This window comes from Alligator mississippiensis, chromosome 3, assembly GCF_030867095.1.
Source record: "Alligator mississippiensis isolate rAllMis1 chromosome 3, rAllMis1, whole genome shotgun sequence".
Classification (NCBI taxonomy): domain Eukaryota; kingdom Metazoa; phylum Chordata; order Crocodylia; family Alligatoridae; genus Alligator; species Alligator mississippiensis.
This window is the reverse complement of record NC_081826.1, coordinates 183,549,965-183,574,399: the sequence shown is the minus strand read 5'-3', so window position 1 is coordinate 183,574,399 and position 24,435 is coordinate 183,549,965. Positions and strand designations below refer to the sequence as shown.

Here is a 24,435-nt window from a genome sequence, read left to right as displayed (position 1 = left end):
TGCACCAACAAACCCTTGTTATACTTAAAATATATCGATGACATCTTCATCATTTGGACTGAAAACCTGCAATCTCTGATTGAGTTCCATCAGAAATTCAACAATCACCATCCCTCCATCCAACTTTCTCTAAAATACTCCAGCACCAACATCTCCTTTTTAGACATGATGATCAGTATCCAGAATGATAAAATGATACAGACCACGTTATACAAGAAACCCACAGACCAACATACATATCTGCACAGAACCAGCAATCACCCTAAACACACCAAAAAAGCTGTGATATACAGCCAAGCCCTCAGATACCACCACATTTGTACTGAAGAGAACACCCGGGATTGCCACCTCACCAATCTTAAAAAGGCTTTCACCCAACAAGGACACTCCTCCAGAGAGACAGATCACATGTTTGAAAGAGCCACCCAGATACCATGTGAAGAACTGCTGCAGTACAGAAGAAAAACCCCCACAAATCGCACACCGCTGGTTATGACAAATCACCCCTCCCTTGAACCTGTACGGAAAATCCTCAAACAATTGCAACACATACTAGAAAGAGACCCTATTCTTAAAAAGATCTTCCCAGAGCTACCCATCCTAGCCTTCAAACAAGCACCGAACCTCGCTAACCTCATCACCAGAAGCAAACTTCCTCAAGCCCAGAACACACCGAAAGGATCCAGACCGTGCCAGGACAAGAAATGCAAAACCTGCCAACACATCTCCACCACCCCCACAATTACTACACCCCACAACAGAGCCGTCAGCCTTCCTGGGTCTTACAGCTGCACCTCCAGAAATGTAATATATCTCATCCAATGCACCCAAATGCCCCGAGGGAAAATACATAGGAGAGACCAAACAACAACTGTGCACCAGAATGAAAACACACTGGAAATCTATCAAAGACAGAAATACCCAATTACCTGTGGGGACACATTTCTCACAAGAAAACCACTCTCTCTCCAATCTCTCAGTCCTGATCCTCAAAGGAAATTTACAAAACACTTCCCAGAGACAGGCTTATGAACTCCACTTCATCAGCCTCCTGGATACTAAAAATCATGGACTAAATATAGACATTGGATTTATGACACATCATAACCTGCCTGACATCTGACTCCCCAGGTATCTCTCCACTATTCATCCCCCTTCTCTCTTCCCCCCCCACCCCGCCTGTCTCTCACCCATTGACTCCTCAATCTACATTTTCATTGACTACCTGTCTTGCATGCAGACCAAACCAACCTCTGGCTTCTTTACTTTTCATTCCATCCAGGAAGAGCACACACCAACTGCAGAAACTTCCTTAGCCTGATGAAGGGTTTTTGAACCCAAAAGCTTGCTTAATAATTGTTTTTCCAACTATTTAAGTTGGTCTAATAAAAGATATCAGATTCACCCAAAGAACCTTGTCTGCCCACGTCTACATGAGACACTGACTGTGCAGTAGCTCATTATTGCACAGTAATGTCATGTGGCACAAAGCATGACGTCATGCTACTGAGAAGTAGTAACAAGCTACTGTGCAGTCAGGATCAACACAGTCATGCGGGGACACTACTGCACAGTAACACCGGTTACTGCACAGTCATTTAGTACTTGTGTAACTTGTACTGTAGTGAGTAGCAGCAGCTAGAGACCCAAGCCTGTTCACTGTTCTGCTTCTTGTTAGTTGTATACAGATTTTACTTTCACCTTTGCCCTGTAACTCACAGAAACTGCTCTTAATGGATTTCTTACATATAGTCTAGGGGCAGACATTCAAAAGCCTGAGCATGAATTAATTAAATCTTTGCAATTTAGTCTAACCTGCAAAGCTTGAACTGATTTGGAGGTGGATAGACATTCTCTTTTCATTCCAGAAATGCAGGCACATGCCCGCAATGGCTTAAGCTAGAAGTTTGGGGGGGGACGCTAGAGCAGCCCTCCCTTCCCTTCCATAGGGGTGAGCTGAGGAGGGCAGGGCCAGGCCCTGGCAGGACACTGTGATTAGAGAGAGGTCTCCCCTCACTTTGATAACAGAGCATTTATCAGCTCTGTTATCAGCATTTAGCACCCCATCTGAAAACAAAGTCTTGCTCATTAGTTCAAGCTCCTCTTAGCTTTTTCCGAAGGAAGGGATGCAGGGACATTACCAACTGAGCTTCTGATTAACTCCAAAAAGCCCTAAGGGGACACAGTCCTATCTGCCTTACATAGTATTAGCTAGCATACCACATGATGGCTATGGTCCGTGCTGTGGGAGAGAGAAGGAAGGGATCTCTGCTTAAACAGCAAGTGGAGGATAAGGGGGGAGAGCATGGGGAAGCCAGCAGACCCTGCTGTGCCTGCAAGTCTCTGCCAGAGCTCCAGTCAGGGAGCAGAGGGGTGTGGCCAGCCTTACTGTGGAGCAGAGAACCCCGCCCAGTCCAGAGAGTATGCTGTGATGCTGGGAGGTGTGGTGTAGCTTAAACCAGCAAAGGGTCTGGGACAGACACTGCATAAACTGATTTGAGCCAAATCAGTTAAGTCTGATACTACATTCAACCAGGTTTATCTCAAACCAGTTTTAGCCATTTTCAAACTGCACTGAACATCTGTTCTGTAACAGGTTTAAACCAGTTTTTGATCACTTAAATCAGTTTATGTTTAATGTCTTTCCCTAGCCAATAATGCACACTACAGTTTCCAGCACCTAGTTTGGGGGGGGGGGGGGGGTTAAAGTCTGTATTGTATACAAGAAAATACAGTACTCCTTTTTTTCTTTCCTAGAAATAAAGGGGGATGAAAATCTGCAATGACAGTTGTGGACCCTGCACCTCGCTCCGCCTGGCCTATCGGGGTGTTGCCCCTCCCCTCAACTCGCCTGCCACGACTTGGATGTACTCAATTACCTTCAGAGGGGTCTCCAGTGGAGATCTTTATCCTGGGTGGGGCCTCCCGATAGACGGTGTTACTCACGGTTATCGGACGCGGTGATCCACGGGGCTCTGCCTCCCCTACACCCCATCCACACGCCAACCGCTGGGCGATGTCTTCCAGATGTTGCCAGGCCCAGTATGATGGCCTCTGACTGGTTCCCCGGTTCCCGGTCGTCCTCCCTCCTGCTGGGAGGGGTTTCTCCTTTCTCCTCCCTTATAGATAATACTCCTCCGAACCAGGGGGAGCTGGTGGGTGCTTCCCCTGGTTCCAGCCCCCTCCTGGGGCCTCCGCTGCCTCCCCTTTCCTCCCATCCACAGGGCGCTCCCCTGCCTCCTGGGCATCTGCCACTTCAGGACGCAGAGAGAGTGCCTCGGCTTGCACTCTCTGACTGCCTCTCGCTTGGCTGCTTGCGAAAGGCTTCCAGCTCTTGCCTACACTGCCTGCTTGAGACCCGCAGGCGGGGTCCTCTCCGCTCCGTGCGAGAGCCTGCAGCACGGGCAGCACACCCGTACTCTCTCTCCCTGGCTCTCCTCCCTTCCCTGTCCTGCCGGTGTTTTTAAATCTTCCCGCAGCGGCCGCTCCGGCCGCTGGGATTGGCTCAGCTGTTCGCTGCGTGGGGAACAGCTGTTGCCAGAGCCGGCATAATGGCGGCTCGCGCGGCTACAGCCGCGGATGCGGCTCTTCCTCCCGCTGCCCCTCTGCCGGTACATATGCCCTTCTGGGGGCTTGCTCTCGGGGTCTGGGGTCTGTGGGCCCCCTCTTCTCTCCCTCACTCGTCTGTGGGGGCACTTCGCCGCCACAACAGTGATTAATAAGGAATTCTAGAGAGGTGTATTTTCCCTCTGTTACTATCCAAAGGTAGAAATGATTGCAGTTTTCTGTAAAAGCAAACTTTACTTTTTATGTATTGTCTCTTTTACTCAAAAAAGCTTGTCATTTAAATCAGAATAATTAAAAAAATCAGACCTAGTTGGATGAGATTTCTTTCTTTTATATCACTGTAACATCATTGTGACCACTGGAACTCTGTCTCTCATTGAAGTCGATGGGGCTATGTTGATTTACATCATCCACAGTTGGTCCGCACACTGTAACATTACAGTAAATTAGATTACAAAAGAGAAAATGGCATGGCTATCCCCACCATTATTAAAGAGCCACCAGTGTAACCAAAACCCTAGGATGTACAGTCAGGAGAAATCAGATTTTTATAGGCCACTTATCTTTGTGTGGCTCACACAAAGATAAGTGACCTATAAAAATGTTATCAGGATTTGAAATTTTTCAGGATTTGAAACTGTAAGCCTTGTTACACGTTACTTTGAGAGCCATGCAAATGTTGATCAGTGTTAGTGCTAACTTGAGGTTGGAGCATTTATGCTTCAGACAAGCATGGGTCTGGAGGAATGACTTTCTAAGTACTACATTTCATACTCTGCTTTGGCTGTAGCAGCTGCTACCTCCCACAGGTGGTATCTGTGGGGAGGGTGGTAGAGGAATCAAGACCCTAGCTCTGGGGCACCTGGAGGTGTGGGAGGCTGCAGGTTGGGAGGGAGAGGCACCAGCAGGGCTAGGTGGCTGCATGTTGGGAGTAAGCTGCACCAGCAGGTCCGGGGCCTATGGGTAGGGATTGAGAGACTTTGGGATTGTGGGTTCAGAAAAAAGAAAAAAAATTGTGGTAGGTTGCGTATTTTGTATATACTTTTAATATATTTGTTTGTTTTACAGTAAAGGAGTAGACAGTTCTGCATTTATTTACTACACTGGTTTGCAAAACCAATGTATCAGATACAATATAAGAAAATGCTGTAGACCTTTGAAGTACAGTAAAAGCTGTGTTAACTGGCACTTTATTAGCTGGAAAACGCTATTAACCGGCATCCGAGCAATGCAGCAAAAGTGAAACCGGAAGTACCACTTCCAGGGGACTTCCCATTTTGCCGCTGCAAGCTGAGTTTTTCTTCGCCACTTTTTTGGCCCACAGCCCAGGGCAAAGCAGCCTGCATGTGAAAAAGCAGCCTGCGCAGGGCCCCCCTCCCTGTTCCCCGGCACACTGACACTGGGGAGTGCACCAGATAGTGCACATTTGATTAACCAGAATATTTGATTAACCAGCATCCCCCATTCCCGGGGGATGCTGGATAACAGAGCTTTGACTGTATATTTACTTTAATGCATATGCAGAACTAAACTCTGCCCATTAGAATGAATGAAGTCTGAAAAGATAGTCTACCTGCCTGGACAAGTTTATTTAATTAAGTATTCACCATCAGTAAAGTTAATGAAGATCTGTATTTCCTGACTCTGACCTTTAATGAGCCTTTTAGCTACAGCTTTGTAGCAATAAAAACATGTCGGCATATATCATTACAGTCATATGCCTTTCCATGTGTTCTGGGATGAAATCAATGAGTGGATAAAGGGCTCTTCTATTCTAAACAGTTGTGTGATTTGCCTTTCCAGTCAGGCTATAGAAGTTATAAGAAGGGTTCTGGAGCTGAAGCTATTCAAAAGAGTCTTGGGGTCTGGGTTTTTCAAAGGCATGTGAGAGCCAAAAATCTTTTGAAGGTTAAAGAGAGTTGGATTCTTCACTCCCTCAGAGTTCTTCAAAGATCCAAACCTGAGTTCTAGAATTCCAGGTATATTAGGTTTATGTCACTGAGCAGTTGTATAATGTGCTGAAATGCTACACACTGTACCAGCATCCTTGGTTCTTAAAGAAATTTCCCTTTACAAATAGGCACTAATGGTAGGATATGTACACATTTCTGCAAAGGAAAAAATAACCTAGACTTGGTATTCCTGAGGCAGCTCTCAGAGGCCATACAGTCTAGGGATGTGGTTGTCATGGGGGACCTAAACTACCCTGGCATCTGTTGGGAGGAGCAGTCAACCAACTCCAACCATTCACGTAGGTTCTTAACCTGCGTACAGGACCTTCACCTAACGCAGGAGGTATACGGTCCCACTAGGGGGAATACCTTACTGAATTTGGTGTTGGCTATGAGGGATGACCTGGTAGGGAAGCTGCAGATTCGTGGTCACCTTGGGGACAGTGACCACCAATCAGTCGAATTCACCATATGGCATAGAGTGGGTAAGATAACTAGTAGGCAGGGGCTTGGGGGTCACACCCAGATATTGGTAGTAGATGGGTGAGTATCAACCTGGAAGAAGGTGGGTAGTGAGGTCCTGTACTCTTCCTTGAACCTGTACTCTTCTATGTCTTCATCAGTAACTTGGATGTGGGCATGAAGTGTACTCTGTCCAAGTTTGCAGATAATACTAAATTGTGTGGTGAAGTGGACACTCCAGAGGGGAGGGAATGACTGCAGGCAGACCTGGACAGGTTGGAAAAGTGGGCAGAACACAATAGGATGCAGTACAACAAGGACAAATGCAGAGTGCTGCACCTAGGGCGTAAAAATATTGAGCACACCTACTGGCTGGGAAGTGACCCTCTCAGCAGCACAGAAGTAGAAAGGGATCTTGAAGTCACAGCGGACTCCAAGTTGAACATGAGCTGTCTGTGTTACGAAATCATCAGCAAAGCTAACCGCACTTTTTCATGCATCAGCAGATGCATGACAAATAGAATCAAAGAGGTGATACTTCCTCTCTATGTGGCATTGGTCAGACCGCAGTTAGAGCACTGCATCCAGTTTTGGGTGCCATACTTTAAGAAGGATGTGGATAGCCACAAGAGGGTCTAGAGGAGGGCCACTTATATGGTTAAGGGTTTACAGGTCAAGTCCTATGAGGAGAGACTGAGGGACCTGGACCTCTTCAGCCACCACAAGAGAAGGCTGAGAGGTGATCTTGTGACTGCCTACAAATTCATTATGGGGGCACAGCAAGGTATTGGAGACGCTGTGTTCACCAGGTTGCCTCTTGGGGTAACAAGGAACAATGGTTACAAACTGACACAGAGCAGATTTAGGCTAGACATCAGGAAAAATTTCTTCATGGTGAGGGTGGCCAAAATTAGGAATGGGCTTCCAAGGGTGGTGGTGCTCTCCTCTACCTTGGGGGGTCTTTAAGAGAAGGCTGGATAGGCATCTGGCTGGAGTCATCTGACCCCAGCACTCTTTCCTACCCAGGCAAGGAGTCAGACTCGATGATCTGTTGAGGTCCCTTCCAACCCTAGAATCTATTAATTTAAACCTGAAGACCATGTCTGGTATGAAGGTCCTGAAAAGACCAGGATATGATGATGCACACTGGTAGTGGATCTCCCAGTATCAGAAAAACCTGCCACACTGCAAATTAGCAGTGCAGCACATGGGTATATGTGCACCATATGGGTTTGAGGTACTACAAACCTCATGTGCGTGCTCATGGGGATGTGCTCTGGGTCCAATGACTTCTTTGAGAACCTGTCTTCTAACTCTGTTACGCTCAGCAAGTCATTCTTGATTATGTAAATGACAGGAGAATCATTTGCATCTGGAAAAGCCTGTGCAGCTAGTTCTACTTAAAATAATAAATGAGAAAAATACAGACCAGCCAAACAGAAGCCTAAGGGTGAAAAGTAATATGGCTTGGAAGCAGAAACATGAGTTTGGGGTCAGACAGAAGGTGAAAGACAAAGCAGAGCCTACAGAAAGGTCTTAAAAAGTCTTTGGGATTGAAGGACATGGACTTCAGAACAGTTAGATGCAATATGAGAAGTCAAGACAACAAGAAACAAGAGTTGAAACTGAAAAAGAAAGATGGCATACTGGGGCTAAGTACAGACATTCAAAAAGCTTGAGGCAGAATCAATCTAAGTTATGCAGTTTTCTGTAAGCGGCACAGTTTAACTCAGTGGAAGTGAACAAACAGGGTGGGGGGAAAAAGTGAATTCTATAAGAGGACTGAACTATCCTTGAAAGCAGAAGCAGCCCTCATCTAGCAAATAGGTTAGTATCAAGGGTAAAAGAAGGAAGAAGTATTCAGAATTCAGTTATTATAAATACAAACAAGATTCACTACCTCCACCATAAGCACCTTGTGGGGGCCGAGGGGGAATCGAGGATCAGGAGCCCTCGGGAACGCTAGCTGCGGTTGCAGCTGCAATCCCGTGACGGGCAGATGGGTACTCTCTAGCACCGGAGCGGAATTAGGCACAGACGAGACACTTATCAATTGGAAAAAACAGAGATGGCTTTACTTACACTGTAGAGTCATATACAGCGCAGGCAATCGTAGTTGCAACAATTCTAATCTCTAATCGCTAATCGAGGAGCTCTTGTAGACCGGGTAGCTCAGGTCTAACTCGGGCATGCAACACGGAGGATACGTCGCAAGGCTTCGTCGACGGGGAGTCGTTGGCAGGTGATCAAGCTGCCGGAGTTCCACTCCAGGGGGAATCGCGGAGTTCTCCAACTAGGGCGGAAACGCCCCTAACCTTTTATACGGCTAGCGAGCCAATTGCCAGCCACCACGTGGGAATAATTTAACATCGGCCAATCGTGTTATGCAAATATGCATTTCCTCGGCGGGAACTCTATCCACGCCGGAACTCTTCACCATGCTGAGACTTCCCCTGCCTTACCGTGCCTTGTGCTGGAAAGTTCCACTGTGTCGAGGCACTGATCCAAATCAGCTCTGACATGCCCCCTTGCCGAAGACACAGTTGGGACTTGAAGCACGTGCACACCATCCAAGTTATCGCTCCTTTTTAAAGATAACTGACTATGCACAAAAATATGCAACGACAGTAGTTTTGTCCTCTACGGATCAAACCAAATAGTAACCAACACACATACACACACACATCAATATATTGGTCACAAAAAGTTCAATCACGAGGAGTTCAATAGGTGTCATGGCGGAGTCACGCGTCAGACGACCTCTGCGTCTCTCTTTCTCTCTCTGGATCCGCTTCTGACACGTATTTTGAACCTCGGGTAAACCTGTAGAAAAAGGAATTCTTAGACACTGTTAATCAACTTATATAACACTATCCATCTGGAGAGGTAATCAGATCTCTTCTCTTGGTTCCCCACTCTCCTTCAAGCACGTGACACAGGTGCTTGAACTCGACTCAGCTCTGGATGGCTCTTGCACGCCCCCAGATGCACCGTCACAAATGACGACCCACACATGGACACTGCGTTGTCTTGTCCTAACACGATGAGGACGTTCCGGAGTTGCCGTCTGGATCCTTCGGACACTGGAAACCCAACTCATGGGCCAACTGCCATTGACCCTCGTCTCCCAGGATCCGCAGCTGTCGCTTCATGAGTCTGGAGTGGTGCAACAGGAAACCAAACATAATCCTCTCCTCTCTCGTCCTCTGCGGCGGTTGCCACACTCGCTCTGGGTCATTCGAAGTCCCTGTGTCTGACTTCATGAGCGCTTGGACTCACGGAAGCTGTCGCAGAAGGCTGCAGGCCAGTTGGCTGGCTAACGGGTTGAGGAGGGCTCGAAGGACGGTGGACCAACACACATCGTTCCTCTCTCCATACACCTCAACACAAGCCTCTATGCTGTCAAAAGTCACTGGAACAGTTCCAGGGTTTCGTAGGTGGTGATGCGGCCACGGTCTCCGCTGCTGGGTTGGTGTCAGTCCCAGTGCGTGCTCCCTGGGGTTCCAGGAACTGTACGAGCTTCCTATCACCGCCAGTAGGATCTGCTCTGCACTGATCCTCACCGGACGACCCTTGTGCCAGACGTGGGGCTTGTGATCCACTTGACCCGTGACGAGTGCTGGGAGCGGAACAGGCCAGTGAGTATTGTCCATTAGCCAATCTATATCGGTGGCATGTACATTAGCCAATCTATATCGGTGGCATGTCCTCCACTACACGAGGCTTGTCGAGTGAAGAAACTAGCCTCTTCTAGATCAAGCAGGTTGGATCCAAACTCCACGACCAGACGTCCTAACCATACAGCCAAGGTCTCATCGGGCTTGATCCTTGACTCTTTGCAAAGTTCTTGTAGCTCAGTCCAGGTTCTAGTGTGATGGGTAGTGTGGATTGTCTCCCTCACTCGGCTGCTTGCTGCTGCAGAACACGTAGCCGCTGTCGAGGCTGCCGCTGCATCCGTGGAGAGGGGTGGATGTCCTCCGCTCACTGCCCCCTCCCCATGGAAAGGAGGCGGGGCTGCCGGAAGCGACGTCGCGTCGGTGGGCGGGGTCGCCAAACGGGTTCCCGCCGATTCTCCCGAAGCTCCTCCCTTCTCTTCCAGTTCCAGGCAGCTCGCTCCTTCCTCGGCGCCATCTTGGAGTGGCGTCGACTTGGGGCTTCTCTCCTCTGCCGCTTCTCGTGCCGCCAGAACGGCCGCGAGCAGTCGGGCTTCTAGGTCTGCATTCTTCCGCAGCAAAGTTGTCACAGTGCGGAGCAACACATCCAGCACTCTCTCTCTTTTATCCCTCGGGGCTACACTCGTATGGCCTCTCAACCCGAGCGCCAGCGGGGGGCTAAACCGGTTAGCCGTCGTCGGCTCTTCACCCTCCCGTGTGAGCTGCACGCAGCAAGCGAACTCCTGGCTGAGAGCCGGGTTCACGTCGCCCGATTCCCATCTGGTGAGGGGTGCGGTGTTCCCTCTCTCCCGAGTCCACTCTCTCGCTGCCCATCACACACCCGAACGCCTCGGGGTGCAGATGTGCCTCCCATACTTCTGATGCCTCTTCTCCTTTTTCCTTCAGTGAAAGGTAGCCACCGATAAACCTTTCACCCACTCCGCCCACCTGGTGATACGCGATGTGGGCGCCTAGTTCCTCGGAGCTGGCCATGTGGTGTCTCCCGCTACGCCAGGGGCAACTTCTCACTACCTCCTGCTCCATTAGACCTTCCCCAAATCCTGACTCCGATCCTATCGATCCTAATCCCAATCCCGCTAATCCTGTTCGTGACGCCATGTGGGGGCCGAGGGGGAATCGAGGATCAGGAGCCCTCAGGAATGCTGGCTGGGGTTGCGGCTGCGATCCCGTGACGGGCAGATGGGTACTCTATCACCGGAGCGGAATTAGGCACAGACAAGACACGTATCAATTGGAAAAAACAGAGATGGCTTTACTTACACTGTAGAGTCGTATACAGCGCAGGCAATCGTAGTTGCAACAATTCTAATCTCTAATCGCTAATCGAGGAGCTCTTGTAGACCGGGTAGCTCAGGTCTAACTCGGGCATGCAACATGGAGGATACGTCGCAAGGCTTTGTCGACGGGGAGTCGTTGGCAGGTGATCAAGCTGCCGGAGTTCCACTCCAGGGGGAATCGCGGAGTTCTCCAACTAGGGCGGAAACGCCCCTAACCTTTTATACGGCTAGCGAGCCAATTGCCAGTCGCCACGTGGGAATAATTTAACATCGGCCAATCGTGTTATGCAAATCTGCATTTCCTCGGCGGGAACTCTATCCACGCCGGAACTCTTTACCATGCCGAGACTTCCCCTGCCTTACCGTGCCTTGTGCTGGAAAGTTCCACTGTGTCGAGGCACTGATCCAAATCAGCTCTGACACACCTATCCCTTATAACATGGCATATATGACAGGAATTTGTGAGACCAGATACTGACATCAATGAAAACTAACTAGTGTGTTGTATAGGAAAAAAGCCCATTTGTGCTGGGGGCAGCCAGAGAGGTCAGGGATTTTCCTCCTAACTCCATGTTCTTGCTTTTCATGATTAAAGAGAAGTTCTTGCAGCAGTACCTAATGAAAAAGTAGAAGCTGAAGGAAAAAGAGATCAGTTTTCTGGCTGACAAGATGGAAACTTAAAATATTTTTGTAAGTGCATATGACACATTGAAATCATTTGAAAACCTCTTAACACTGTCACTGGCTTGTCTGTGCTGACAGTCTTGGTATCAGCATTTCAGAAATCTGTGCTCTTCTAAACTTCAAAAATCAGTGCTGTTTACAGAAATGGCATTTCACTGCTTTGGGAACAGATGGATCATTAATAATGGTGAAATTCAGCAAAAGAGAAGTCCTCAAATGATTCTCAAGTGTTTTATTCCACATAAGGACCCAAAAGTTTTACATCCTACTGAAGAAAAACTTCTAGTTTGAGAAGAACAGGTTAGGAACTATTTAGAAAAGCTGGATGTATACAAGTCCATGGGGCAAGATGCAATGCATCAAGGGTGCTGAGGGAGTTGGCTTATGTGATTGCAGATCTGCTGGTCATTATCTTTGAAAACTCATGTCAATTGTGGGTGGTCCCAGATGATTGGAAAAAGCCAAATATAGTGTCCATCTTTAAGAAAAGGAAGAAGGGGAATCCAGGGTACTACAGACCAGTCAGCCTCACTTCAGTCCCTGGAAAAATCATGGAGCATGTCCTCAATCCATTTCTAAGCACTTGGAGGAAAAGATGATGATTAGGAACAGTCAGCATAGATTTAGCAAGGGCAAGTCATGCCTGACCAACCTAATTGCCTTTTATGATGAGATAACTGGCTCTGTGGATGTGGGAAAAGCAGTGGACATAATATACCTTGACTTTAGGAAGGATTTAATACCATCTCCCACAGCATTCTTGCAAGCAACCTGAGGAAATAAGGGTTGAATTAATGGACTGTAAGGTGGATAGAAAGCTGGCTGGATTGTTGTGCTCAGTGGGCAGTAATCAATGACTCAACGTCTAGTTGGCAGATGGTATCAAGTGCCCCAGGGGTAAGTCTCCAGGGGTCAGTCCTGGGACTGGTTTTGTTCAAAATCTTCATTAACAATCAGGAAGATGGGATGGATTGCACCATCAGCAAATTCACAGAAGACACCAAGCTGTGTGGTGTAGTAGATATACTGGAAGGTAAGGGTAGGATTCAGTGACTGACCTAGACAAATTAGAGGATTGGGCCAAAAGGAATCTCATATGGTTCAACAAGGACATGTACAAAGTCCTGCACCTAGGATGGAAAAATCCCATACACCACTACCGCCAGGGGACTGACTGACTAAGCAGGAGCTCTGTAGACAAGAAGTTGGGGGTTACAGTGGACAATAAGATGGATATGAGTCAGCAGTGTGCCCTTGTTGCAAAGAAGGCTAACAACATACTAGGCTGCATTACTACAAGCATTACCAGCAGATTGAGGGAAGTAATTATTCCACTCTACTTGACCACATCTGGAGTACTGTCTCCAATTGTCCTGTCCCCCACCACCACCACCACTACAGAAAGGATGTGGATAAATCAGAGAGAAGCCAGTGGAGGGCAATGAAAATGGTATGAGGACTGGGGCACATGATTTATGAAGAGAGGCTGAGGCAACTGGGCTTATTTAGTCTAGAGAAGAGAAGGCTGAGTGGGGATTTGATAGCAGCCTTTAACTACCTGAAGGCTGGTTCCAAAGAGGATGGAGCTAGACTGTTCTCTGTGGTGACAGATGACAGAATAAGGAGCAATGAACTCAAGTTGCAGCAAGAGATGTTTAGGTTGGATAGTAGCAAAAGCTTTCTCACTAGGAGGGTGGTGAGGCACTGGAACAAGTTACCTAGAGAGTCGGTGGAATCTCCATCCTTGGAGGTTTTTAAGACCCAGCTTGACAGAGCCCTGGCTGGAATGATCTAGTTGGGGATGGTCTTCCTTTGAGCAGGGGGTTGGAGTAGATGACCTCCTGAAATCCCTTCCAATCCTCATTTTATATGATTCTATGAAAGTGCTTGACTTTTGGGGGCATGGTCTTGCTTGTTATTCATCACTTCCAATTCCAGACCTGACAAGGTAGCAGGTATGCAAAAATGAAAACATAGCATGTACAGTTGAAAGTACTTCAGAGGTTCTAAATGCCACCCTAAACATCTACAGTCTGGTCTGTTCTGCCTTCATGAGAATGTTGTACTCCTAAATGAAACTAAAATTTCTCATTCTTGGTCATATATACCATGGGAAGATCTACATTTTCATTAATGCACCTTAGATACTGCACATTTAGTTTAGTACTTCCTTAATAAAGCACTACCTAATCCTCTGTACCTAAAGTTATTATGCAGTAGCACTGGTGCATAGTTTTTTAGTGATGCTTATTGTGCATAAGCCTAATAACACTGTGCAATAGGCTATTAGCACAGTATCTGCCATGACATGCTACTGTGCAGTGTTATTAGGCCAATGTACAGTAAGTGTCTCATGTAGATGTGCCCTGTATTTCATCAAATATACAATGAGGTTTTCCCCTTAATCAGCATGGGGGGAAGGCTCCTCATCTTACAATCTCATATGTGGAAAAGACTTACCTGCTGAAGCTGGGAGGCGGCAAGACACCACACCGGGAGACGAGCGTGGAAAAGGTGAAACTGTGGCAGGCAGAGCTGCAGTGGGAGAAGTTCAAAGAGAAAAAAAATGGATGAACTGGAAGGAGCTGGGGACATCAGCTTGGGCACGTTTTTTACGTGCCTACCAGTGCCAATTGGCCAGCCGGATGCCCAGGGCCAAGATAAAAGGCCTGGTGGAAGAGCAGCGGGGGGTGCTGGAAGAGAAACTCCCAGCCGGTCCAGAGGGACAGGGAGGGGACCTGGTGGGCACCCCAGGAGGGGAGGTCTCAGGGATCCACGGCCAGCATGAGCCGGGGCAGCCGCCCACAGAGCCAGAGTGGGCACTGACCGGCACCACTGAAGACTGGGGTCCAGTGGGACCCAGCAGCACCTTAAAACGGACACCACCAACAGGCGGTAAGGACCCCATCCAAGAAAGGGATGATGCAAGGGGGAATTAAGATGGTGCCAAGGACAGACAATGCCTAAACAGGAAAAAGGGGGCTACAGAAGACGCTCGGGGAAGGAACACCACCGTTTGACTGTGGCCATCAGACCCTACGAACTCGAGCATTGAAGACCATCCGGGACATCACCCTTGGCGATGCAAGTGGTAACATCGTGGTTGGCGGTAGGCAGGGTGTAGGGTAGGCGGAGCCCCACATAAAAGGGAGTGGAGAAAGCGACCAAGGAAAGGCTTCAGGGGGGCAGGACCAAACATCGTCCTCCCAATTCAAACCAATTAATCATCAAAGATGTTGCAGGCAAGGCCCCTGGGGTTACCTAGTTGTTTGGTGACTAGAACATCTGTCCTGAAAAGCTACGGCAAGGTTCAAGAAACATCCCTACCCGCAACATACCAGGGAGAGGCACAGGAGGTTACAACGTACAAGGAAATTTCATTAAATACATTGTCTATCATTAAACTGCTGCTAAAAGCAGCATGTGATCAGTAATGGAAACCAACTATGAAGCTAATTAAATTAAACCAACACTGAGCATGACTATAAAGCACAGGGCCTATTTTGGGCAAACATAAAGATGGGAACCTACCACAAGGATATGTTGGTTCAGCTGATCTGCACAAGATACAAGGTAGTGCCCATTTCACACAATCCCCCTCAGCACCAACTCTTTCTCAAATCTATCAGGCAGGTGGTACAGGGCATGAAGCAGAAAATATAACAGTAGATCAGATGGAGCACAAAGCAGAACAAGGAGCAATGGTCTCAAATTTCAGCAAGGGAAGTTTAGGTTAGATATTAGGAAGAATTTTCTCACTAGGAGGGTTATCCAGGGAGGTGGTGGAAACTCCATCCTTAGAGGTTTTCAAAGCCCAGCTAAACAAAGCTTTGGCTTGGATAATCTAGCTGGGGATGGTCCTGCTTTGAGCAGGGGTTGTACTAAATGATCTCCTGAGGTCCCTTCCAACCCTACATTTCTATGATCCTATGATAAGCAGAGCAGCAGATTGGGCAGGGGATTGAAGTGGCACTCAGGGAGGGTGCACTGTAGACAGCATATTCAGTGCAACTGTACCTTCCTGGGATGGTGGTGTAAATTTAAATATGTTATTGGTACTTTTATCACATCATGGACCTGCACATTAGGATGCTGGCTGGGGATGGTTCTGAATTGTTTGAACCTTTGGGCCCTAGGCATGATCATGCTTTGTGTGAATAAGTAGTGTGCTGAGTGCAGAATGATGTGTGTCTTGGGCAGTGAGTGGTATCATGTACAGTAAAGAAAAGTGTAGTGAAATGGTCTGAGGTAATGAGAGATGATTGGTCTGCATATTGATTGATGACTTTCTTGAGATAATGATTGGATAATGGATGATTGGCAGGAATGGTCTGTCTGATGCTCTTAAAAGGAGACAGCATCTGAGGCGGGTGAGACAGAGTCTGTGATAGTGTGTGAGAGAGAGTTTGAGTCTGGGTTTGTGTATGTGTGTGTGAGTCTGTAATAGAGTATGTGAAGAGTAGTAACGAGAAGGTATGTGAGGATGAGTGGTAGGACAACCTATCCTGACATTCTGGCTGTCCAGTAAACTAGGCCTTCTTGAAGCCTGGTGTCCTGAGGGTGTTGTATCTGCAGCAGTCTGGCAGCTCATAGAGTTTAAGTATTGTCTCTCTGTTCAAGCCCCAACTGCAGAGTATCACCCCTCCCTTGATTTGGAGACTAGATCCTTTGATTTGGAGACTAGATCCCTCAGTTCAAGATTAATCACTCTTTCTTCCTGACAGGATTGTTAAAGCAATGCATTTGTGGTTCAGCTAGATTAATAAACTGTGCTACCGGTCCTAAATGAATTGTTGAATTATAGTTGTGAATTTTGTATATAGTCAGTTAATTACATTTAAGTACTGTAAATTCAGTTGTTACTAGGGGTGGGCAAAATGGGCCGTATTCAATTTTAATTTGGATTTGTCCCGAATCAGGGGGACAGTGTTCCAATTCATTGATTTGGATGACTGTCCTGATTTGATTCACTCAAATCCGAATCTGAAGATTCAATGCTGATTCAGAGAATCAATGATTCGGACATAGACACAGCTTTAAGTGTTTTTTCTACATACCTCGAGGTATCAGGCATGGCTTGTGAAAGCTGAGATGGTGGGGTGGATGAAGTATCCCACACAAGCATGGGGAGGCCCCCTGCATGCTCGGTGGTGGACCTGGAAGTGGACCAGAAGTACTTCCGGTCCACTTCCAGGTCTGCCACCGAGCGTTCAGGGTATCCTCCTGCACCCCTCCCCCTACTCAATCAACCACGGGGGGAACCCCAGTGCCCCTCCAGACCCAGGAAGCACCAGTCACTGAGCCAGGGGGTGGGGTGGGAGGGTCCCCTGCGTGTTCCCCAGTGGACCCAGAAGTGGACTCCATTCCTATCTCCTATCTCCATACCTAATTCAGCTAACCAATAGCACCAATAGCTCCCAGATCCACCTATGATGCTCATGGCGACAGAGATTTATCTATAGATTTTTGATCTCTTAATAAAATATAAGTATTTATTTATTTAAATGGAGTTCGAGATGGTAAGATGTCTTTTTTAGCAGGAGCAAAGCTATTAAACTGAACTTAAGCCATAGGTATACAGATAAAATACTCTTGGTTCTTTCAATTAAGTTCAGGTAGATGTACCAGATCAGGCTTATTCAACATACTGCCTGTGGGCCGCCATGTGGCCCGCCAAGCTGTTTGCTGAGGCCCAAGGTCCCTCGCTCAGGACAGGCAGGTCAGGGAGGGGACAGGAGCTGCTAACCCCCGTGAGGCCGGGCTCACATGACCTCCCACTTCACATGAGCTGGGTCCCACCACCACCCTGAGGGCTGCGTGGCACAGGGCTGCCCCAGCCATGCCTGACGGGAAGAGCTAAGGGCAGCGCCCACTTTTACTTGTCTCTGGCTCAGCCCCTTGCCCCTGGTGTCCCACCTGCCTCCCGGGACCCACTGGGCTTCGTGTCTGCAGGGTGGGGTGGGAACAGGGCATGGCACCCAGCACCAGCAGTCAGCAGGGCAACCCTGGAGGGGCCTGGGCAGGCGGGGTCCTGGTGTGACCTCTGCGGGGTGAGGCGGCAGGAGCTGGTGTCCACCGGGCCCCATGCTTTGGCCTCACAACGCTGAGGCCACCGGAGCTGCACGCGTGGGTGGCCGGGCACCATGGTGAGCAGGGCCATGCGGGCAGGCAGGCGAGGGGCTGTGATGCAGCAGCTGCCTCCCTCTGGCCCCCCTCAGGCAGTGCCAGCTTGCAGGGCTGTGCTGCTCAGAGGCAGCCTGGTGGGGATGGGGAGTTGTTGCTCCCTGAAGCTGGGCCCAAGCGCTGCTCTCCTGCCATGGCGGCTGCCTGCACCCTCCCAGGGGCCGTATGCCTTCACTCCAAGGAAGCATGGAGGAGTGGAGCAGCCCGTGTTCCCCCGAGGCCTTCCCCCGCCAGGAGCCACCCTGGGCAGACCAGGCCTGAGACCCTGCCAGGCTGGGAACTGGCTTCACTCCTGCAGTTCTGCCGTCTCCCATCTCACACACTGGCTGGGCCCCAGCCACATCTGCCCGAGCACTGCCAAGACTTTGGGCAGCAGTGTTGCTAGTGTGGGCAAGGCCTGAGGAAGCAGCGGCATAGGTGGCCCCTTGGCCTGTGTGAGAGCACCAGCTACATCAGTTTGGTCACTTATTTTAACACAGCTGTCAAATATCTTCTGGGGCTGCCTTCAAATGGTGGTCATAGCAGGCAGAAGGGGGGGGCCAGCTGTTGGGATGGCTGATCTAGGACATCATTTACTGTACTTTGTCACTAGCTGAGCACAGGTGGGGGTTCATGCCAGCTTTGCCTTATTTCAGCGAGGTGATAAAATATGAATATAGCTCATCGGCCCACTGGGTGATAAAAAGTTCATGGTCTGGCCCCACATTCAAAAAGGTTGGGCACCCCTGTACTAGATATACTTCAAACTCATAATGGATGTCAAAACCATCGAGAAGCAATGTCAAAAGTCTTGGGTCACCAAGGGGCTTTTTAGCCTGGAAAAGTACAGGCTCAGGGGTAATCTGATGGCCACCTATAAGTTTATCAGGGGTGACCACCAGTATCTGGGGGAACGTTTGTTCACCAGAGCGCCCCAAGGGATGACGACTAGGTCAAACGGTCATAAACTACTACAAGACCGTTTCAGGCTGGACATAAGGAAGAATTTCTTTATTGTCCGAGCCCCTAAGGTCTGGAACAGCCTGCCACCGGAGGTGGTTCAAGCGCCTACATTGAACACCTTCAAGAGCAAACTGGATGCTTATCTTGCTGGGATCCTATGACCCCAACCGACTTCCTGCCCTTTGGGCAGGGGGCTGGACTCGATGATCTTCCGAGGTCCCTTCCAGCCCTAATGTCTATGAAATCTATGAAATCTACTCTTCTTTTTCTAACTGGAGAACTATTCCCTCTAAGAGCACTGAAAACAGTGAAGCAGAAGAAACAATCAATGTTGAATTCAGTGACAACACATTTGCAGGGGAGGAAGACCCATTTAATGAGTGAGTCTGTATAATAGTCATGGAGAAATGTTTAGATGATTGCCTTAGAATGGAGACCCAAGGCCCATGGTGAAAATCTACATGCACATATTTGTCCACATTTAAATTCCTATACTTGAATGCTATTAGAATAGCTTGATCTTTTGAGATAATTAAACCCACAAATCCTTTAGACTTCCATTTGATTCTCATTGACTTTTCATGTAAATTAAAAGACTGCAGATGGTACTAATTACATATAGAAATCAGGACAAACACAAGGGACTAGTTAGACACCCAATGGACACATCTACACTAGATGTTTACTGTACAGTTCACTAATTAGGTGCACAGCAAACATCTCAGCATCAACATGTGCGTCCCTATTAGGCTGGACTAAACTAAGTTACTCCGCAGCAGGCTAGTACTTGTAAATACAAGTACTATTGTGCTGCAGTGTAAAAAATATGGAGCAGCTCACATGTAGACACTGCCCAACTGGCTGGGGCATGAGGGTGCCTGCCAGCTAGCCCCACACTGAAGCTCTTTCATGCTCAGCCAGCCCCTCCACAGCACATTGAGCCTGGGGAACCAGCCCTGGACTGGCAGACTGACTCCAAGGGCTCCCTGTCAGCCAAGGCTGCTCTGAGCTCCACATGCTGCTCCTGAATAAACTGAGGAGTTTATTGCCTCAGGGTTAATTGTTCCTGGTGCACATTCAAACATCACACCCAGGAGCTATACACTGTGGAGCAATAAGATCCACAGGTTATTCAAGTGCCATAATTGCACATGTAGATGCATCCAACAACTGTTTGTGATCAGGATGCAGATGCAGCATGCAAAGTCAAAGGTTGACAAGTAGGGTTTCAAAGAGAGGAAACCGAGCAGAAAATACTTGCTGTCCAGACATGGTCATAACTAGTAAGTTTATGAGCAACATGAAATGATCAGTTGGAAAATCTGAATAACCACCAAGAATGTGCTTATGTCTGTTATTCCCCAAATCTTACACTTCCAGTGTGAGGCAGAGAGGGTGGGTTACATGAATCATACTAGTTTGGGCATCCAGTAACATGGGCCTTAATACCAAGTTGGAGCTCAAAGATTGCATCCTTCAGTTCTGGAGGCAGAGTTTTTAGATGCATGTGACTGCGATAATTTTTCTATGCTGTTTTTTGGTGCTTTGCCAAATTGAAGCTAATTATAAATGGCCAAAAAAGAAAGAAAATTCTATTAATAACTAGTTAAACAACAACTTCCAGGGAGTTAGTGTTTTTAGTGTTTTGTGCACTTGGTGTTGCTTGTTTCCAGTTTCCTTTTGTAAATACTCAGCTTATTATTATGAGACTACTAATGCTCAAGGTCCCTATGAGAGAGCACCAGCATCCACATGGCCCTCACTCAAAGCGCCTCTCTAAGCTTATCCATCAGACTCACCAGCTATTCCTTGTTATCGTGTCAGTGGTCAGGTCACTGGGAGAGGGTCTTGCCCCATGAAGACAACATATAGCCTCCAGCCAATGCTCTACAGTGTCACTGTCACTGTCAAAATGCAACCTGTAGCCTTCACTTACAGCTGCCCCACATCTTTCCCTTAGGCCCACTCAGTCTCTCTGTTGGACTCCTTCTAGTGTAAGCCTTTCTTCAGTACTATTCATAGTCCCTCTGTTTGGCTTTCACTAGCCCTAGCCTTTCTTCAGACCTCTTTCTTCACAGGCAGGTGTCTACCAGCTCCAACCGCTTTCCCAGCTGACAGTTCCTATATCATGGGCCCAAACTTTTCCAATAAGCAATCCTGTGCCTTGCACCACCAAAACACTTCTGTCTTTGACAGCTGGAATCTTTTATTTATAGTTATGGGAGGCAAGACCTCCTAGTCTGAATCATCCCCTAAAAAAGGCCCTTCCCCTTTTCTCCTTCTCTTTTGTAATGGGGAAAAATGAGGCCCTATTACAGATCCATGTCTTCAATTCTTAGATAGGTATACCCTCCTTAAGTCAGTGAAAAGTTGTCCAAGTGAGGACATTCAGTATTTCGGTCCTTGAGTGCTATTCTTTACAAAATTTAAAATCTAAATACTACCCTGGAGATGATTATAGATCACTTGTTTGCCTTTTTCCTTTTGGATTACCTATACAAAAAAAGTAACTGAACTCTCTGAGACCAAAGGAAGCCAGACAGTAAAAGCTGCCCAAGATTTGTCAGTTATACATTCAAGTCCTAAAGATAGCACTGCAACTTTTTAACTCACCGTGGAATCTGCATTTTTTTGTATTTGTGGATTGTTCAAAATAATTGTAGAAATGTAATATTGAAGTGATTTAAATAATAACCATCAACTTAAGTGAAATTCAGAGACACTGCAGGTACACTGGCCCTGAATCTCCACTGCTTTGCACCTTGGATAATATTTTATCCCTACATAAAAGATGTTGTAAAATGTTATCAAATCAGGATTATCCATCCAGTTGCACAGGTGATAGCAGTTTACATCCATTTTTCATTAGTGCAAATTAAAACAATCAGAGTAAGGCAATAAGTTTCAGGACTTAATTGGATGTGGAAATGTATGCTTCAGTTACACCCTGGATTTATACCTCAAGAAAAGTTTGATAAAAACTACAGAAAAGATTTAAAATTTTATCATAATGTAATGACCTGTTAGAAAAAGTAGCAATATGTGTTTCTGTTCATACTTTTAGCTTCTCTCATTCCTGGTTTCCTGATATCCTACTATTTCCTTTTTCACAAACAGCCTCTTTCCTACCTTGTATTCTACCACTGTAATGTCTCCCTTTGGCTTTTTTCCCCCCCTGCCTCCCCCCACCCCCCTTATCTGTGTGATGGGCTTGCTGGGCTTTGCCTGGCTCTCTGGCTTTAGAAGACCACAAATGTGATTGGTGGGGCAAAACCCAAGAATCAGAGATAGGCAGGGGAAGAGCCAGGAAGAGAGTCCACTCCCCCTCTACTCCAAAAGGGGAGGCAGGAGTGGATTTAATTAGGAATTGCAGTTGCAGCCCTCCTAATTAGTTCATTTTCAATCTGGGGTTGGAGCCCCAGAAGGGGATATAAGCAGATGCATGCCAAGCACACGGTGCAGTCAGTAAGGGATGAAGAAGAAGGAAGGAGTCCTGGGGGCCAAAAGACATGGGAGAGCTGCCCAGCAGGTGTATCTGGCTGCCCAGAAGAGCCCGAAAGATTCTGCTGCTAGACGGAAGTGGTAGGCGGTGCAGGCATCGCTGCATGGAGGGTCTATGAGGGACCGGGACCTTGGGAGCTGCAGTGAGGAGGCTTTGGTCTCCAACCCCAGCATGAGGCCAGGCTCAGGAGTCAGCACTACTGCAGAGAGAGTCATTGTGGGGCATAAGGCCCAGGAGAAGGAGGGGCCAGGTGGTCTGGGACCCATTCCCTGCAGTGGGTCTGCAAGGGCCCCAGGAATGGAGCAGTTCTTGACCACAGGGAGCAGCATTCAGAGCAGCACAGCCCTGAGTCTGCATGAGGTGGCTCAGACCTGTAACTCCTCCTGAGAAGGATTGAGCCACTGGGATGTATAAGCAGGTCACGCCACCCCCTGAAGCCTGGAACTGAGCTCTCCCTCGAAGAAGCATTAGTCAGGCCAGGGAGCTTATGAACACTGCCCCACCTGGCTCCTTGGGACACATAGGTCAGTGGGGAAACGGGTCTCCCACTGGGAAGTGACACTCAGGGAAGCTAGCCTCAATAAAGAGGAGGAAGAGATTTCCCTAGATAGAGAAGGGGAACCACTAGAGAATTCTTAAGTCTTATATTTTGGAGTGTTTATTGATTGTTTGATATACGCTGTGCATTTTGTAGGGTTTATCAACTGTTAACTGTACGCCTTGTATTTTAGAGTGCCATTTATTGTTGTATTTATCTGTTGATATCATTTGGGACCATTATGTTTACTGTTTGCATTTGGGTGTGAACATAGTTATAGTTATATGTATTTATAACCTGTAAATACTCACTTTAGTTCACTGTATATGTAGTGGGGGGCAGCGCTCAGCAGGCCAATGGCCCCAGGGGTCCAAGCAGGGACAGAGGGCTTGGCCAGCAGTCACCAGGGCCCAGGCCTGCCCGACCCAGCTTACCATGGTCCTTGGGCACCTATGCATGGCCGACATCTGAGCTGAGGCTGGGCAACACATGGCTCCTGGTGCAGAGCATCTTATCTCTGAAATGTTGCAAATTCTCACAAAAGACATTTGTCTCCTGGTTCTGCAGGTCCAACATCTGGATGCAGGGGAGAGGCCACAGTTGCCAGTGGGGATGCTGGCTCAGGGTCGCCAGGTACCTACCACCAGGGCCCAGTGGATGCACCAGCCAGAGGCAGACATACAACTGGACCCTCCTGCTCCAGTGGCTGGTGAAAGTGGCAGAGGAGCAGGAGAACACCCAGGCCTAGCAGGTGGAGGACATGGTCCACCAGGAGAGGTGGTGGGTGGAGGACATTTCCCAGGAGGAGGCGCGGAACTGGCAGAAGAAGATGTAGGACTGGGATGACCAGGAGTTCCCACCCCATGGACACCACAAAAATGACTTTGTAAATAGTTTTCATGGGAAAGAAGGTGTTTTATTTTTGGTAGGTGGTGTGGGTGATGGAGGGGCTTTGTTTGTTGGGGAGGGAGGGGGAGAGGGCTCTGTGTGTTGAGGGGGGAGAAGGAAGGGGCATATGTTGAAGGGGGAGGGGAGCATGTGTGATATGCGGAAATTAAAGACTACTTCTTCAGACACATGTCTGCCATGAGAATGGTGCTGGGGATGGGCAGGGTGGAGGGGGTCTGTGGGAGGTGGGGCAAGTGGACTAGAGCTGGGGGTGCTGGTGGAGGTGGTCAGCTAGAGCCTCCCACACCTGCTGCCCTGGCCCCCTCTGGCAGGTGCATGGTTCTTCTGGTGCCTTGGTGTGGGGGACCCATGGCAGGTGGTGCTCCTGCTGCCAGGTGGCCTCTGCCCACAGCTCCTCCCCAGGCCTTGAAGATGTTGTGGAGCATAGAGGCTGTGATGATGACCCAGGGAAGGTTGTTCTTGGCTACCTCAAGGTTGGTGGTGAGAGAACACCAGTAGCCATTGAGGCAGCCAAATGTGCGTTCAACCAGGGAATGGGTTGAGCCCAAGCAGCAGTTAAAGTGGGCCTGGTGGGGGTCCAGGTGGCCAGTGTAGGGCTGCATGAGCCTGGGTAGGAACAGGTAGGCAGGGTCCCTAATGACTCAGGGATGGGACCATGATGACACCCAGCTGCAGGTCTGGCACCCCCAGTGCAAAGAACCCACTCTCCATGAGTCCAGCCAGGCTGGAGTTGCAAAACACGTGG

The 24,435-nt window shown here is 48.3% G+C and overlaps 1 long non-coding RNA gene across 2 annotated transcripts in view; it reads left to right on the top strand.

The window, feature by feature from the left end:
- LOC132249485 (uncharacterized) overlaps positions 1-23,734 on the top strand; it is an 81,272-nt gene extending 57,538 nt beyond the window's left edge. Inside the window, exons 3-4 of one of the 2 annotated variants that reach the window (XR_009460961.1) lie at positions 2,758-2,915; positions 23,349-23,734. This is a non-coding gene — a long non-coding RNA (uncharacterized LOC132249485). Of the gene's footprint in view, positions 1-2,757; positions 3,864-23,348 lie in introns of those variants that run through there. The other variant, XR_009460960.1, reaches the window with a different exon arrangement.
- The last annotated feature ends 701 nt before the right edge of the window (positions 23,735-24,435 follow it).